Raw genomic sequence first — 17,684 nt, forward strand, 5'->3', positions numbered from 1 at the left:
ATCATTTAAACCTCTATACTATTCCCTAGGAAACATTACAGGGATTTCAGTGTTCCTTAGCAGTTGAAGCTATAGCTCATCTACAACCTGAACTAAACATAGCCAATCTGTGTAGTACTGGGCAAGGCCCAGGAACATAATCCTTATTCATTTTTTTGCTTCAAAATTCCTTTTTAGTCTTTAACACCACCACAATTTAAATTTTACCATATAGATACTGCACACTAGGGAGGCATAAAATCCTAAGTTAGGCTTCCTTTTCTATGGAGAAAGTATCTTATGTAATATACTAACAAACATACTATTCACTGAAATATTTCTTATCTGGCCAGCATTACTGGCAGACTGTGGTGGAACACATAGAACATGTGCTTTCGCTTCAGAGAGCCCTAAAAGCAAATTCAAGCACTCACTAGCTGTGTGAAATCTAAGCCTCAGCCTTTCCATCTAAAAACAGGAACAACTACCCCTCTCTTACAAGGGTTTTTAAGAGGATAACACGACATAAAGGTACGTACAGCTGAGTCTATAACAGGGGCTCAAAAATGGTAGCTTCTGTTATACAACCAATCCACAGGGCAGCAGAAGCTACATGTTGGTGATAGCAGCAAAAAGCAAAACTGTTTCTACTAAGCATCATAATGGAATGCGATTAGTGCTGTCTCAGCAATGCCTGTAACGTTCCCTAGAGCAAAGGGCATCAACCCCACCCCTACCCCCCAACCCACACGCACACAAATCTCCCTTACGGCCAAAAGGTGAACTAGAAAGAAATGAAGACCAACAAAGCAAAACAACTCTCAGTTGAGAAACCTAGTGGATCAAGCTACCACACTGGTTAGCCTTAACCCAGAAAAGAATCTCTGATTTGGGACTGCTTAACAGTGAGCTCACTGTGATCCTGCTAATAATTTACAAGGTATACTCAATTACCAATGGTAAGTGAGCAACTGTAATCTGGACCATTTCCTTCTCTAGGAAGGATAACCATTTTGTAACTCTAGTAGTTTAGTATCACAAGAAATACAAAGACTCTAAGGACTGAAATGATTTTTTTAAAATAGTAACACTTTCCTTCTATTGTTTACCTAAAACTACTTAGAATATAGTTATCATTCCTTTACAAACTAAAGGATACTACTCTCTTCTACGCCAAATTATAGGCCTGAAGAAACCAGGGTCTTCAAATAATTTGACAGCTTGTAATGAACCAAGAAAGAAAGAAAAAAAAACCCATAATCGGGACAACTTCCTTTGTTTTTTTATCTAGATCCTCAAACTGGCCTAAGTAAAAAGAAATTTTAAACATCTTGAAATTAGTCTATGCTTTAGAAAGATATTTGGGAGGAGTACTGGGAGAGGTAAAGACAAACAGGATACCTTTTAACCATTTAAGAAAACTAATTCCAAGAGAAGCACTCTGACCAAAATTATAGACCAGAAATTCCAAGCAATATACCCCAGTTTTATGTTATGTATTTTATTTTTTAAAAATAGGACAATGAGGGACTTCCCTGGTGGCGCAGTGGTTAAGAATCCGCCTTGCAGTGCAGGGGACGCAGGTTCGAGCCCTGGTCCGGGAAGCTCCCACATGCCGTGGGGCAACTAAGCCTGCGTGCTCTAAAGCCCGCACCACAGCTAGAGTAAGGCCCACACGCCACAACGGAGATCCCGCGTGCCACAACTAAGACCCGACGTAGCCAAATAAATAAACATTTTTTTAAAAGTCAACTGCCCTCAAAAAAAAAAAAAAAGGACAATCAAAAAACCTTTAGCTTGTTAACAGAAATGAAATAAAACCTCACCTATCAAAAGTTGAAAAACAGGTAATCTGAAAAGATGATAAAAATATATATTCATTTTAACATTTACTGATACTACATGCAGAAGTGCTTAGCAGTTTGGAAACTGCAAATGAGAAAAGGGCCGTGGGGGCAGGGGCTTTAGAGAGAAGAGAAGTGCTTTTTTGAGCCAGTACACAGACCAGAGCAAGAGACTAAAAAACCTTAGAAAGCATAATAGCCTGGGGTCACAAACTACAGGGATACACACTGTAAGACATTAAAAAGGAGCAAACATTTAAAAGAAACCATCATGAAGAACTTTAAGCCAATAAATTAAAAAGCTTTTTAAAAAGGGATGGCTAGATTTTTAGAAAAACATAAAATTTCAAAACTGACTCAAAAACAAATGAAAAAGCAAAACCCATAACTCTAAAAGATTTTGAATCAGTAATTAAAAATCTCTGCATAAGAAAAGCACCAACCCAGGCAACCCTGACTTCTGTTCCAGGCAAAAGTCAATCTGTCTAACAACTATGATTTCTAATCACTTGTGGCCAGAGCAAGAGGTTAGGGTCAAAAGAGAAGCGAGAGCCAGCACAGTAAGGCAAGAAAAATAAATAAATGCAAAACTGATAGGAAAGGAAGAAATAAAACTACCCATTTTCAGATGACATGATTGTCCACGTAGAAAACCCTAAGGAATCTTAAAAAAAATTAAAAAAAAAAAAAAAAAAAAAGGAAAAGAAAACCCAGCAGGGTTACAGGACACAAGATCTATATGCTAAAAACAAACATATGGAAACTGAAATTAAAATGGATGCAACAAAGAACATGACCTTAAAGCGTAAGGAAACAGGCTGATGGGACATTTCTTTAAAATAATGCCTTTAGCCAAAGCCCTAACTTCTATATGTTCCAGAAGGATGAGGAGATTCAAACTGCAGGGGGAGAAATATGCTAGATAGCCTAGAGTTACCACTGCCTTTATACTTCCCCTAGGGAGTGGTGAACTGGAAAAATGGGGTCTACAGTCCACTCCAGAGCCCTATCAGGTCCTCCCCTCCTCTCTATCTCCACTGCCCTTCTCCCAGGTTCAGTCTTCATCGTCATTTGCATGTATTACTTGAAACAGCTGCTTAAATAGTGTACCTTCCTCCACTCTCACTCCCCTCTAGAACATCTGCCATAAAATTGATCCCAGAATTTCAAGCAGCTAAGAAAAGTCAAGGGACTCTATGTCTGGCTGCTTCCTCTACATCTTAAGAACTCAGCACAAAAGGAGCAACAAAACAACAGTTATCAGTATTATAATTTAGGAATATAAAGACACAGCTGAAATCATCTCACCTGGAAAAATAACATAACCAATGGGTTGTATTTATGTATATAAAGAGTCTTTCTCTAAAAAGGAGAATTCTGAGTGGTCACTCTTCAATCCTTCTGAAGATAAAAACAAAGAAACTCTTAGAAAAAATTAATATTTCAAATAGTTAAAAATGTAAATAAACAACCAAAAGAGAGTTGTGAGGAGTCTTTCATGGGAGATGTTACAGAGGATAAGCAACCCTCTGTCTCTTCTAGCAAGCCCAGGTAGTCCTTCCTCTACAAGCAACTGAATTAACTAACCTCAGCGATCTGTGATTTTTTTTTAAATATTAGAATTTAAAATATAAGCATAGCATTCCACAAATAGACTCAAGTTATTTCAGGTCTAGCGGTAGCACATCAGATACAACTCTGATTCCTAATCATACTACTGTCTGATTAAAGTACAGTCCCCTAACGTCCAACATACTGAGTTATCTAAATAGTCTTGAACTCTCTAGCTAGTCATGTTTCAGTCAGGTGCTGATTTAATGTTCAATATAAACACTGCAAGTTTAGTGTCAGCTGCAAAAAAAAAAAAACTAATAAAAGCAATACTGTTCTGTCAACACATTTTCCCCTTCCTGTTTTCCCTTAAAAAAACCTTCCTACACAGTTTAAGATATATTTACTTCCCTTACACACAGCTTAAAAATGAGGGTTATATCACAGATAAAGTTAAGTTTAAATAGTTTCAAAGATGAATTGAGCAGCTTAAAGTACACTTAATTCTCAATATTCTTTGATAATGAAGGAAGCAGTACTTCATGAAAAACAAAAAATTCTTAGACATTCTGTCAGATCTGAAATGAAGTAAGATTTACTATTTACTTAAACTGTTCACATTATAACTGAAGTGTAGCAAGCAAAAATTGTCTGTAATTGATTGCAGGTAATTCTGGAAACCCACTTATATAAAATAATTCTCCACCTTCTCAAATAATAGGCTAATTCTCACAATAAAATGTCAAACTTTCCAGTTAAACACTTGGACCTAATGTGTATGAATCATTCCACAATTGCTATTTCTAACTAGAAATCACAAATATACATGAATCAAAATCTGATTTTTAAAAATCTCAACTATTATGTTGAAAGAGCTAGTTTAAGAAATATCTAACCAGAGATTTTCTAAGCTCTACCCCTTATCAAATTACTTCACCAGAAAGACACATATGTGGTTTGTATTATTTTGACTGCCTGCAGATACAGTACTTTACCATAATTAGAACTTAATATTATGCCCTTTTATTAAGAGTTTATAAAATAAACTGCCTTGTTTTATTCTATGTTCTATAAAAATGGTATCAAGACATCATTCCTCACATAAAGACCCACACAAAAAATTCCTCTTTGACTTTACTGCCAAGATTTCTCTTTTAAGAAAACTGATGTTTCCTTTAAGCAGACAATGAGAAACATGTAACTCATTGTTCCTCCTCCTTTCTGCTATTAACTAACAGGAAACCCAAATGGAAGGCCTTAGTTTATAAATTTCTGACAGACTTTGAGATATCCCTCGCATGCCCCTGCATAAGTCTAAATCAATTATCATCATACTAAATGTCCAAGTGTAGGTTTATTGTTAATTGATTTTTTTCCTTCTTTTTGGAAGTAGATGGGAGTAAAAATAAAGTTAACAGATTTTCTGAAACTAGAAAACTCTATACATCTGGACTAAGAGTTTGTAATCTCAAATATTCCAATATTAGAAGAACGGGTGATTTCAATGAATTGTAAAAACAAACAGACTCAACATAAATAAAGAAGTAAATATAAGAAACCATTTAACCTCTCAAAGAAGAGATGGGAAAGTCTATTTAAACAAAATGCTGAAAAAGAGACCAAAATGAAATTATCAAAATACTTAATGACTGAACATTTTAAACTTTTACATGTCAAAAAATGCCATAAACAAAATTAAAGGACAAGTGATAAGCTGGAAAAAATTTTCAACATATGACAAAGTGTTAATACATTTATAAGAAGAAGATAAAACACACCTCAAATAGAAAATAGCAAAGGACATGTCCAGAAAAATAACAAAATCAGATGTACACTTGGCCAATGAATATATGAAAAAGGTCATTCTTAGTATTGATCAGACATCTAAATTTAAGTGTGATATAAGATTTTTCCCTTATCAACTTGGCAAAGTTTGTTTTTATTTCTTTCACATTTTAATGGTAGTATCTAAGCATGGTATTGCAAAGCTAGTATTTTTACACATTGATGTGAGGACATAAATCCACATGGCATTTCAAGAAGGAAATTTTATATAGTATTATGTATCAAAACTTTAAAAAGATGTATATACCTTTTGACTCAAGGTTTCACAACAGAAGTGTATTCCAAGAAAATAATCAGATAAAGACACAAAGGTTTATATACAAGAGATATTCACCATGGTATAATATTAGCAAAAAAATTGGCAATAACTGTATTGTTCAGTTAATAGAGGATTGGTTAAATAAATTGTAGTGCTTTCATTTACTGGAATAATAGACATTAAAACCATGTTTCCAGAGCATTTAATGTTCTGGAAATATTCATGATATAAAATAAATACGGTTATAAAACAGTATATAAATTGACCTCAACACATACATATACATATAAACATATTTTAATAAAAACATTATGGATAGGAAATACTACTGTGGCTATTTTGGGTGGTTTTTGATTATTATAATTTCATTTTTTCTTTTTTCTTTTCTGTACTTTCCAAGACATTACATTCAAATGTACGGATTTCTTGGCTGGAAAAATGTTATTTAAAAAGGAAGTAGATCTTCAAAAAGACCAATCTAATTTCATATTATAAACCCAAAATTATGTGTAAAATGCAGAAGAAATAAATAATGAAGTATTAAAAAAACTTTTTAAAGAAAAGGTGGGGGAAGAGTGTGGAGGAAAAAGACACAAAGAAATGGGGGTTAGAGGGGCAGATGAACACAATCAGTGGAGAAAGGAATAACAAATACAGAGATCTCCACTAAAGCCAACGTGATTCTCAAACAGTATTGGGGATCAGTAGCAAATAACATTGGATTGGGAAGTAGGAAATATCCTTTGCCAAAGAGTACCAAGAGTAAGTAATGTGCATTCTTTTGTATATGGAGATACTATTTATAGCAGCGGTCCCCAACCTTCCTGGCACCAGGGACTGGTTTCGTGGAGGACAATTTTTCCACGGAGTGGGTTGGGGGGTGGTGGTTCAGGCGGTACTGCGAGCGACAGGGAGCGGCAGATGAAGCTTGGCTCGCTCCCCCGCTGCTCACCTCCTGCTGTGCGGCCCGGTTCCCAACAAGCGGCGGACCGGTATTGGTCCGCGGACCGGGGGTTGGGGACCCCTGATTTATAGGATAACCAACAGAAATAGATTATGTGATGCAATACAACATTAACACTGCTAGCACAGCTGAGCTTAGAAGATGAGTTTCCAAAATGTAATAAAAAGAGAAGATAAAAAGCAGTGGTAGGAATGGTGGGTATTCCATTGTTATAAAAATATTAATCAAAAAAGTAGTACTGATATGAATTCAACTCATACATCAGTCTTATAAATCCAACTCTTTCCTTATGTATCAGTCTCTTCTGGTGGCAGGGCACTGACACTCAGGTTGGCAGATGTAGGTGTGTGTGGTGGGGGAGGAGAACTGATTATAAGTATGAATTTGATGATAAGGGAAACAAGAAGTCACACAAAAACCCAAGAACAAAATCAGTAACAAGTGGGCCTAGGCCCTAAGGATTCTGGAACAGAGATCCTGGTCCAGTCCCAACGCTGCCCTAGAGCACCGAGCCTCAGGAGTTTGTAGGTCCTTATTTTAGTGCTCCTGCCATTCTTGTGGCTCAGCAACTCCCTGGATACCAGGCTTTTGGTATCTGATTTGCCTCTAACCACAAGCTGGTCTCTGTGCTTCTCCGCTTGATTGTTTTTCTATCTCATAGTTGACAACCTGCCATACCTTTGGCTAATTCTTGGTCCATCATAGGTCCCTTCTATCTCTTTCTCTTGATTTTTCAAATTCTGCTTCTTCCACTGCTTAACTGCCAAATATGTTTCTTTTTGTGAGCTTTGTGATCCGCATCATCATATGTATCCTTACAGAAACCGCCACTCTCCCTTACTTGTCAATCCGGAGTACATCTAGACATAAAGTTGAAAGCAGGAGCTCTATTTCTTTAACCAACCAACGAGATCTGTGACAACTTAATTCAGCACTTTCTACACTTTCTCTGGTTGGCCAGTGACTGACCTATGTCTGGCATCTTTGATTTGGGTACCCATGCTAGTCTAACTACCCACGGCCAAGTAAGGAAAGTCATTCAGAATGCAGAGCCCAGCTGCCTTGGTTTACTCCCTCAGCAGATGTTCTCCTTAGACATGACTGTGGGAGAGCAGAAGTTGAAACTGCTCTGTGACAACATGTAAATAATATAGAGATGTTTAATACATTAGTCCTACTCCAACATTTCATAAATCATGTTCCCTGGAATTCTAGTATGCTAATGAGATATTAAGAGGTATTCTACAAATAAAGGTTTTAGTTCAAATAAGTTAGTGCCTTAGTTCTCTAAGAGAGGATATCCTCCTGGGCATTATTTCTCAAATTTACTTGACAATGGCAACCTTACTAGGATTTCACAGGTCACCAACGCTCTGTGAATCAGTGTGGAACATGCTGTCCAATGGTGCTGCAACTTTCCCCACAATCCAGAATCCACTACAATGTTAGCTTCAAGAAAGCAAAGGACTTTGTTTTGTGCCATGCTTGATACATATTAGATGCTCAATATATGAATATTTGTGAAACTAAGGCATTAACATGGAGGCTGAAGTCAACAAAAGAAATAGAAGACTGAGTGGGGGGAAAAAATTAAGAGGAACTACCATTTCTAGTAATGACAGACTAGGATTTTTTAGATCAACCCTCCGACTGAAAACAATTAAAAATCCTTAGATACAAAAAAACCAAAAACACCTTAAATAAAAAGCTGACAAGATGGTGGGAAACTGCCAGACAAACCAGGCGCAACTAGAACCTAGAGAGGTAATAGGACTCCCTGAAGATACTCTGGCCCTGAGGGCAATTGTAGATAGAGCTCAGTAAATTAGGTCTTTGGTTTCACTGGTCTCATAGGATGAGGGCAACAGATTTCTCAAACACAGATTCTTCGAAAGGTAGAGAGCGCAAGGGAACTCTTCCCCACATTAAACTGGGATCCTAAAAGGCTATAACCTCAGGTAAAGGTAAACTACAACTGAATCTAAATCCTAATCCCACCCTCAGGAGATTGCAGGGAAGATTGTTTTAGCTCAGAGAGAAGCACGAGAAAAAGAGAATGGTGGGTAGAACATCCAGGATGTAGGTCCCTAAGAAGTTTGAGCAGCCTGGGCAGGGGTTTGCAGTCTGTGTCTGCATGGACTCCTAATCCAGGGAACTTCAAACTGTGAAATTCTTTTAAAATGTTCCTGGGCTAATGATACCTACACACATCTTAGCAGAACGAAACATAAACCCTCTCTGAAGGAAGACAACTTAATTCTAGGCCTCAAAGAATACCCACAAGTAATTTTAAAAACAAAAAGCATTAGGAACAGTCAAATATAAGCACACAGAAGACATCGTAAGTGAGAACAAGAGTCCACAGGAAATAAAATATAATAATATTAAAGTATCTGTAGTGAAATTCTTTCCAAAAAGAAAATCCCAAGGCCTAGATAACTTCATTGGTGAATTCTATCATTATTTAAGGGAAAAAAAAATTACAGTCTTACACAAGCTCTTTCAGAGATCAGAACAGGGAAACATTCCCCAACTTATTTTATTAGGCTAATATAACCTGATACCAAAGCCTAACAAGGACACTATGAGAAGAAAGAATACAGGCTAATCTCAGTCATGAATATAAATACAAGTTTTTTAAAACAAAATATTAGCGAGCTGAATCCAATGTATATAAAAATGATCAAGTTAGATACAGCCTAGGAATGCAAGGTTGAATTAACATTAGAAAATTAATGTAATTTATCACACTGATAGTTAGTGAACAAAAAATACATGATAATCTCATGAGATGTAGAAAAAGTATTTCATAAAAAAAGAAATAAAAAATAAAATGGAAAAAAAATGTATTTCATAAAATTCAACATCCATTTCTGATGAAAATTTTTAGTAAACTAAGACTGAAACGTAACCTTACCTAACTTAAATAAAGAGCATTTCCAAAAAACGACAGCTAACGTTATCCTTGAAGAAATGCTGAGATTGGAAGAAGAAAAGGATACCTATTATCATCCTTCCTATTGTACATTGTAATAGAGGTCCTAATCAGCAGAATAAGGCAAGTTAAGGAATAAAAGGCATTGTTTAAATTCATCTCTACAGATCTGAAAAAAAACAGTTATCATTATTCTCAGATGAAATAATTGTGTATTTTAAAAAATTCAAAATTATCTAAAAAATTGTTAGAATTAACAAGAATGTGGAAGCATTGGTAGATACAAATCAGTATATAAAATATCTATTGTGGTCCTACCTGTCAGCAACAAACAACAAAATGTAAAATTACATACCATTTGCAATAGCATCAATGATATGAAGTACTTAGGACAAATCTAAGAAAATATCTGCAAATTTTTACAGGAAAAAAAAAGTATAATCTGTAAGGAAAAGAATAAGTCATATGACGTTAAAATTAAAGGCTTCTCTAATCATCAAAAACACAGGGAAGGAAATAAAGTTCTCAATACACAAAAGTGTTTAGAGACTAAAAGACTAATATCCAGAAAATATAAAGAACTTCTAAAACTCAGTAGGAAAAAACTGATAACCAAATAGAAAAGGGGATAAAAGACCTTTTTAACAGGCACTTCACAAAAAGAAATTCAAATATGAAAAGGGGCTCATCCTCCTTAATAAAATCATAAGAGACACAGTTTTCCTGCCCAAAACACTTAAGTGTGTCAATACCAAGTGATGGCGAGAATGGAGAACAACAGGAATGCTCATATCCTGCTGGGGTGAGTATAAATAACCACTTTAGAAAACACTTTGGTATTATGCAGTGAATTGGAAGATGTGAATTTCCTATGATCCAGCAATTCCACTCCTAAGTATAAACTCTTGAAATACTGGTGCCCATGTGCCCCAAGAAAAATGTACAAGAACAGTCACAGGCTGAGTTTTTCAATATTAGGAAACGGAAGAGAATACATATATTATGGCATATTCATACAGTGGAACAGTATGCAAATAATGGATCAGAGAAATGAAAATGTTATACACACACGGATAAATGGCACAAAAATAAGTCAGATACAAAAAACTATGTATTGACATATATACATATGTCTGTATATACGTATACAAAAGAGGCAAAAGTAAACTACATCATTTAGGGACACATACTTGGTGATAAACTTCAAAGAGAAGGAAGACATGATAATCACCGAAGTAAGACTATGGTTACTTCTGGAGGATAGGACGGGATGCATACAAGCGGGGTTTGACTGGCAAGGGGCACGTAGCAGGCTTCTGGTATACTTGCAGTGTTCTGTTTCTTGATCTGGGTGGTGAATACGCTTTATAGTTATTCATTAAACTGTACCTTTCTATTTTATTCACTGTGCTATATATATATTTCACCATAAAAAGAAGGAATAAAGAGCAAAAAAAGAAGTGTACACGAGAGAGAAGAGGGACTTCCCTGGCGGTCCAGTGGTTAAGACTCCGCGATTCCACTGCAGGGGGCGCGGGTTCGAGGGAGAAGAAAGCAGAAAGCAGTAAGCAGTATTTGTTGCAGGCACTAGGGCACTAGGGAAACGCTACCCCCTTAGGTATCTTCAGCGAAATGCCAGTCACCTCTACACTAAGCTATTATTTCTCTAATATATTAGCTTTATCATTGCTGTAACATATTGTATCTTAAGACAATTTCTAATTATAAGAGAAATACTCTTTTGCCAAGTTTTTTTTCTACTTTACTCCACAGGGTTCTAAATGTTTTGCTACATATACGAAGAGCCACTCAGAGAGAGAAAGCCATAAAGAAACACTTGGCACACAGCTCCAACTAAAGGCTCCACTAAAGAAAAACACAAAACGTTCAATTACACACTAGATTACTCAAATGTTACAAATTACACTACAAGTTAAATACAGTTAACTCAATAACTTAACTTACAATATTTAAGAACATAATGTTCCTTGGTATGCCATTATTCTGCCACAGTATCTATTTACTCTAAGATGTTGTTCTTTATGAAAGAATCTAAGTTCTTGCCCCTGTTCTGCATCTTTCTAGGTAAGGCAATCTAGATTCTACTTTCTTATTTAATAGTATGGGAGAAGAACTTCAGTGTCCTGGATGTAATTTATGAATTACACCTATTTAACTAACCTAGTGCCTTCAGTTGAAATAAAGCTAATGGGGGGGGGGGAACTTATTTGATTTTAAGAGCTTTTCAGGTATGCAGAAGCTATGAGAACGTATGTTCTTGCCTTTACTGTTATAATCAGGTATTTTCTAGGACCAATTCTTATCTCCTTGAGTACAGCTAGATTTGTACCAGAAGCACAAGTCTAGTTCACACATTCCACCCACTTTTCAGTCCACTAATAGCCTAAAAAAATCTGTCTTATTTTGGTTATTCCCCATCGCACCTCAAATTCACCATATCTAGAGTTAATTCAAGAGTTCTCCCCAAAATGGGATATCAGTACACCACGGAATTTCTTAGAAATTTTTTTATTTTACTCTTCTTCCATGTGACACAATTATAGTTTCTTTTTCCAGAATGGCTCTCAAATTTACCTTTTTTTCTGCACTTTCACTGCCAGTAACCTTGTCCAGATTTCCATTGCCACTTTCCTAGATTTCTGCAACACCTCAGTCTCTCCTCTCTTCCTAACTCCTAACACCGCCAGACTCATTTCCTTTCAGGAACATTCAACAGTCACACACAGCTTCTCGTGGCTGACCTTCACTCACTGCCATCCATAATTAGGCCCCATTTTATCCAAACTTAATTCTTGCTGTAAAACACCTCCACTACTTTGTCCTTCACCATTCAATTCTATTTTTAATGTCTACATCAAGTTCTAATTTCCCTAGAAGAGTTTACAGCTAACACCACAATGTGTTTTTTTCTTCTCAGATCCTTTCAGGCATGTCAATTTTATTTCTACAACAGTACTAGAAGATTTAAAAGACAAAGAACTCTGAGACTGCTTCTTGTAACTCAAAACACCTAGGGGAAGGATGGAAATTTACATCCAGACTTTTAGGAAAAAGATAAAACGGTATCAGAGCCAAGGTGCTCTATTCTATTCTGGTGCTTCGGTCTTGGCTCAAGTAACTGAGTAGTAAATCAACAGCTGGTCTGTGGCTGGCTACAGAAGTATGACTCACCATTTTGCCAAACTGACCAAACAATCAGCTGAAATGGGAAAGTATCTGTGAGATCCAGTTTAAACCACTGGACATGCATTTTATTTAAGTAACTATTTGAAAGCTTACTCAGAATTTTAGTAAGAATTTAACTACCAATTTGGACTACGTATACAGTGGGATAGAGGCCAAAACCCAGAATTTTCTAGGCATCAGTCACATTACTGGCAATCAAACATCCAATAATTACTGTCACTAAACTAACTCCCATCTGATAACAAAGGAGGTGAGGTGAGAGAAATGGAGCTATTTTTCCTTACTCCACCCATTTATAACCCTTTTCTCTTCAATGCTGGAGAAATTTCATAAAAGCAAATCCAGCAGGCTACAGCTATAACCATTTCTTTCTCACTGTCCACTGGTAAAATTTCCATATTTCAAAAGAATAGGGATTCACAGGTTGCACTCTCCTATGTGTCTCTATCATATCATCAAGAGACTCTTAAATATAACAAAATATAATATTTTCTTGTGAAAAACTACTATATTTCTTTCTAATTCCATTCTTGTACCTATTTTCCAGATTTGACACCAGGATGTTTTTCATAACTTAATTTTATTTTTTAGTTTATACTTCAGAAACTGTGATTGGGAGGGGGGATTACTTCCTATAAAAATAAATTTCTAATATAGGTGATGGTTTTTATCTTCTTTGCATTTTTGTTAAATTTCCTTTTAAAAAGATATGTTATTATGTGGTTTGTGTCTGGGGGTAGTTGTGGTGAAATTATAATAAGACATTATTTGTGTGGAGAATATCTTTAGAAAACAAAAATCTTACCAAAAAAACAGTGTAACACAGAAATCCAAGTGTCCACTGATAGATGAAAGGACAAATAAAATGTGGTACATATATATAACAATATATTTAGCCTTAAAAAGGAAAGAAATTCTGACACATGCTACAACACAATGAACCTTGAAGACCTTCTAAGTGAAATAAGCCAGTCACAAAAGAACAAATACAGATTCCTCTTATATAAAATTCCTAGAGTCGTCAAATTCATAGACAGAAAGTAGAATGGTGGTTGCCAGGGGCTTGGGGGAGGGGTAACAGGGAGTTAGTGTTTAATGGGTTCTGAATCTCAGGGAAGACAGAAAAGTTCTGGTGATGGATGGTGGTGATGGTTGTACAACAGTGTGAATGTACTTAATGCCACAGAACAGTACACTTAAAAATGGTTACAATGGTAACTTTTATGTATATTTTACCACAATTAAAAAAAAACAGTATAACACAGAGAATATATCACCTTTTAAATAACTGTGTTCTCTCTGTGTGATCAATTTTGAGGCATTATTGAAAAGGAGAAGCCATGCCCTCTACTATTGGCAGTGTCCACTTCCCTCTACAAAATGGAGAAAATAGAAAAAAAAATGTAAGTCTAAGAAATCAGCTCTATATAAGCAATTCCCTTGTTCACATGGGTATTTAAATATCATTCCCTGCTTTTGTCTCTGAGACTTTTGCTATAATTTTCCTGAATGCCTTTAGAAGTCCACAATCTGGTGAAGAAGACAAATGAATTCTAACAACTTAAATACTAATTAATTAGAGTGCTGTCGGGAACACAAAGCACGAAGAAACTACCTCTAGCTGGGAAAGTGTGGCACACTACTAGCTGCCCTCCGCACCTGTTCTCCCTTTCTTCCCTAATAATACAATTAGCTGGTACAGAGCCACCACGAATAAAGACTATTTCCAGGCCTTCCCTGAGGCCAATGAGATGCAAGCAGATACGTAATTTGGGAGCTTTAGGGAAATGTTAAGAGATAGCTCTCAAACGTCCTTAGTCCCTTTTTTGTTCCCTTGTACATCATAGAGCATAAAACAGATAGCTCCATTTTGGATGGTGAGGACAAGGGTTAAATGTGAGAGATTCTGAAGCCATGAGGTAGACATTACTTCCCTAATGACGTCATGAAGCAGAGCTGTCATTTCAGCCCCACACTGCAAAGTCCACTGTTATAGGAGAGATATAAATTCTCTCTTGTTTTTAGAGCACTGTTATTTTGGAGGTTCTGTTACTTGCCACTGTACCTGATCCTAACTAATGCAGAGGGTCGGGGAAGGTTTCACAGAAAAGGTAATTTTGAGCTTAAAATTAAGTTTTTGAAGAATGAATTAGTTGCCTGCTGAGTGGAGGAAGGCATTTCAGGCAGAGAGAGAGGACAGGATCTGGCTTTCCAAAGGTGAGGAGTGGTTTAGATGCCTGAAGTACAGGACAGGTGGAGTGAAGTAAAAGAAAAAGCAGCCTGAAAAGCCAGGAAGAAAGACTCTAAAGGGTCTTACATGCCATGCTTAAAAAGGGTGATTTACTCCTGTACTTGGTTGTATTAAGTGACTATGACTTCACTGGTGATTCTCTGCATATTCTAGAGGAGCCAAATGGCTCAGTCAGAAAACAAAGCAATATGGATTAAGATATGGTGAGGACAGGGTCAGGAAGAAAAAGAAAGCCTCATTTCTATTAGAGAAAGGCACACTATTATTTCTGTAAATGCTGAGGACTAGAAGAAATAGCTGGCACAAGGAAAAGATCACGAGTCCTGAGAGCTATGGGAGAGGAATATGGACAATACAGAAAAGAGGAAGCATACATATATAATTTGGTAATGTCTGGATTAGGTAAAGATTAGAATCTGCCTTTTAAGGCAAATGAGGTCCATGAACTACAGTATAACTATGACCATCTGATTATAACACATTTTTATTATATGCTTATATCCATGGTTTCTTTTCACAAGTGGCTATCATAGGGTATCATACTAAGTAATAACGGAACAGCATCTAGTCTATAGTAAGAACTTGGTATTTGATGGTCAAACACCTTTCCCTATCAAAGAAGAGTTATAAAAATGATGAGGGAGGAAAAAAAAATTAATACTCTTTAAGGTTATTAAGAGTTTTAATTTTTATTCATGCTAGTATTCTTTTATTTTTCTGCAATAATCATGTATCATTTTTATAAATTTTTAGTTTTATAACTAAATTATAGACTAACTCTCATGGCCCTAGTCCTTAATACCAAGAAACAGGGTTACAGAAGTAGTAGCTTCTAAAAACACAGAAAGGACACAGTTGCTAATAAGCATCTACAGCTTTTATAATACTCTCAAAGAGGTCAAGCCTATGAAAGATCCACACTAGTTCCTCCTTATCCCAATAGATTCCCAGACTCCAGTTCAGTCTCCTTCAGTCTACCTTCCATACTGTCACAGTGAGTGCTATGTAAATTAGTGTTAGAAAATACAATTCACTGTTGAAAAATTTTCAGTGTTCTCTACCCCCTGAGGGATAAAATGTAAATTCTTTCATGTGGCATACAGGGATATTGAGAATTTGGCCCTTGCCTAACCATTATGTTTTATTTATAATGTTTCCTTTTCCTTCCTTCCTTCCTTCCTTCCAAGTTCTAACCTTTTTTAACACTGAACTACTCTTTTAACACTGAACTATGTAAGAGTTTCCTGAACATACCAGGCTTACATCTGCATGCTTTTTCAGATGCTGCTGTCCCCCTGCCTGGAATGCCCTCCTTCTACCTATGCCATACCTGGCAAAACGCTGTACTTATTTGCCAAGTCTCAGTTCAAGTGTCATCTTCTCTGTCAAGTCTTCCAAGACTCCTCCAGGCTGACCGAAGAGCTCCATTTCCAGAGGGGTGCTGGTCAATCAGTTCGCAGAAGGGGAAAAAAAGCCCTGTTACAGTCAGTTCTGCTCTAACATTTGTCTGGAAAACTCAAATTTGTTTCAATGTGCTTGTTACACTAGGGAACAACAAGAGCACTGAATAACTGTTATTTGCTTACGTGCCATTAAACACTAGATGAATGCAGAAAACTGCGCCCAGCTGCACCGAGCCCAGTGCCTGGGAATACACAGCACACACACCTACCTCAAACATCTCCCAGCTACCTCAGCCCACCTCCTGTCGGGAGCCTCACCCATCCACACGGGGTGTTAACTTTTCCTCAGATTTCAGACACCTTCCCTCCACCATTCCACAATAATTCCCAAGAGGCAACCTCTCCCTCGCCCACTTCTCAAGCAAACCTCTGGTCTTTTTCAAGGTAAAGCACCATATTTATTTTAATATTTATTTTTTTCTTAACTATTTCCATTTTAACATGCAAAACTGTGTTACCATTTTAATTTGGTTTCTCCTTTTTTTTTTTAATGTGCTGCTGAGGAAGTTTTTGAGTATTGTGCCCAATCCCATTTTTCCCTACACTTAGTGATTTTTAGGAATGCATCCCATTACAGCAAAACTGACTGTATGTATGTAGCATCTGCTGATTTGTGTAGTATACATACCACCACAGATGATTTCAAATACTAACAGCTAGGTTCACGGGTCCAGCCTCTCTCCAACACACCATACCCACAGTACTCTACATATCTTTGTCACAGTAATTATTTTTTTGAATAACTGTTTCTCTGTTTATTTCAATAGGCAGTAAGCTCCTTGAGGGTAGGGCCCTTTTTGCTGACATTCCCTCAAGAATACTCAGTGATTATTATGTGTCTTGCTAATGCAGATACCAGAGGGTAACAGACCTAAAATCTAATATAAATAATGATAACTATAAAACCTATTTCTACAATAGAGAATATCTTCTCTGCCCCAACCGCCAGCTACTCTATTAGTAAGAGGAGAGATTATCACAAAAGAAAATGCTCCATAACTAATCTACATATACCTACTAATCTAATCTACTAATCTACATACCTCAAAGTATATGTGGATTGTAAGCTAATTAAAAAAAAAACAAACAGATTCTGAAGATGTGCTCTAATAGACTTTTTTTCCTGATTGGTAAATTTATTTAAAATGTCTTATCATACAGATAGCCAAAAGGCGCACGAAAAGATGCTCAACATTGCTAATTATTAGAGAAATGCAAATCAAAACTACAATGAGATATCACCTCACACCGGTCAGGATGGCCATGATTAAAAAGTCTACAAGGGGTTTCCCTGGTGGCGCAGTGGTTGAGAATCTGCCTGCCAATGCAGCGGACACAGGTTCGAGCCCTGGTCTGGGAGGATCCCACATGCCGCGGAGCAACTAG

General features: G+C 36.6%; 1 protein-coding gene across 14 annotated transcripts in view; it reads right to left on the reverse strand.

Moving 5' to 3' along the window:
* SOCS5 (suppressor of cytokine signaling 5) overlaps positions 1 to 17,684 on the reverse strand; it is a 60,483-nt gene that overhangs the window by 14,220 nt on the left and 28,579 nt on the right. For 3 of the 14 annotated variants that reach the window (XM_082427784.1, XM_082427776.1, XM_082427782.1), the window contains exons 2-4: positions 16,166 to 16,276; positions 13,862 to 13,957; positions 3,132 to 3,224 (exon numbers count right to left, since the gene is read on the reverse strand). The exons of 5 other annotated variants lie outside the window; for them this stretch is intronic. The gene's annotated coding sequence lies outside the window, so the exon portion shown is untranslated. The remainder of the gene's footprint in view (positions 1 to 3,131; positions 3,225 to 13,861; positions 13,958 to 16,165; positions 16,277 to 17,684) is intronic. 6 more of the 14 variants (XM_082427785.1, XM_082427783.1, XM_082427780.1 and 3 more) reach the window with 3 other exon arrangements.

The sequence above is a fragment of the Balaenoptera physalus genome, assembly GCF_965194825.1.
Source record: "Balaenoptera physalus genome assembly, chromosome: 15".
Lineage (NCBI taxonomy): Eukaryota > Metazoa > Chordata > Mammalia > Artiodactyla > Balaenopteridae > Balaenoptera > Balaenoptera physalus.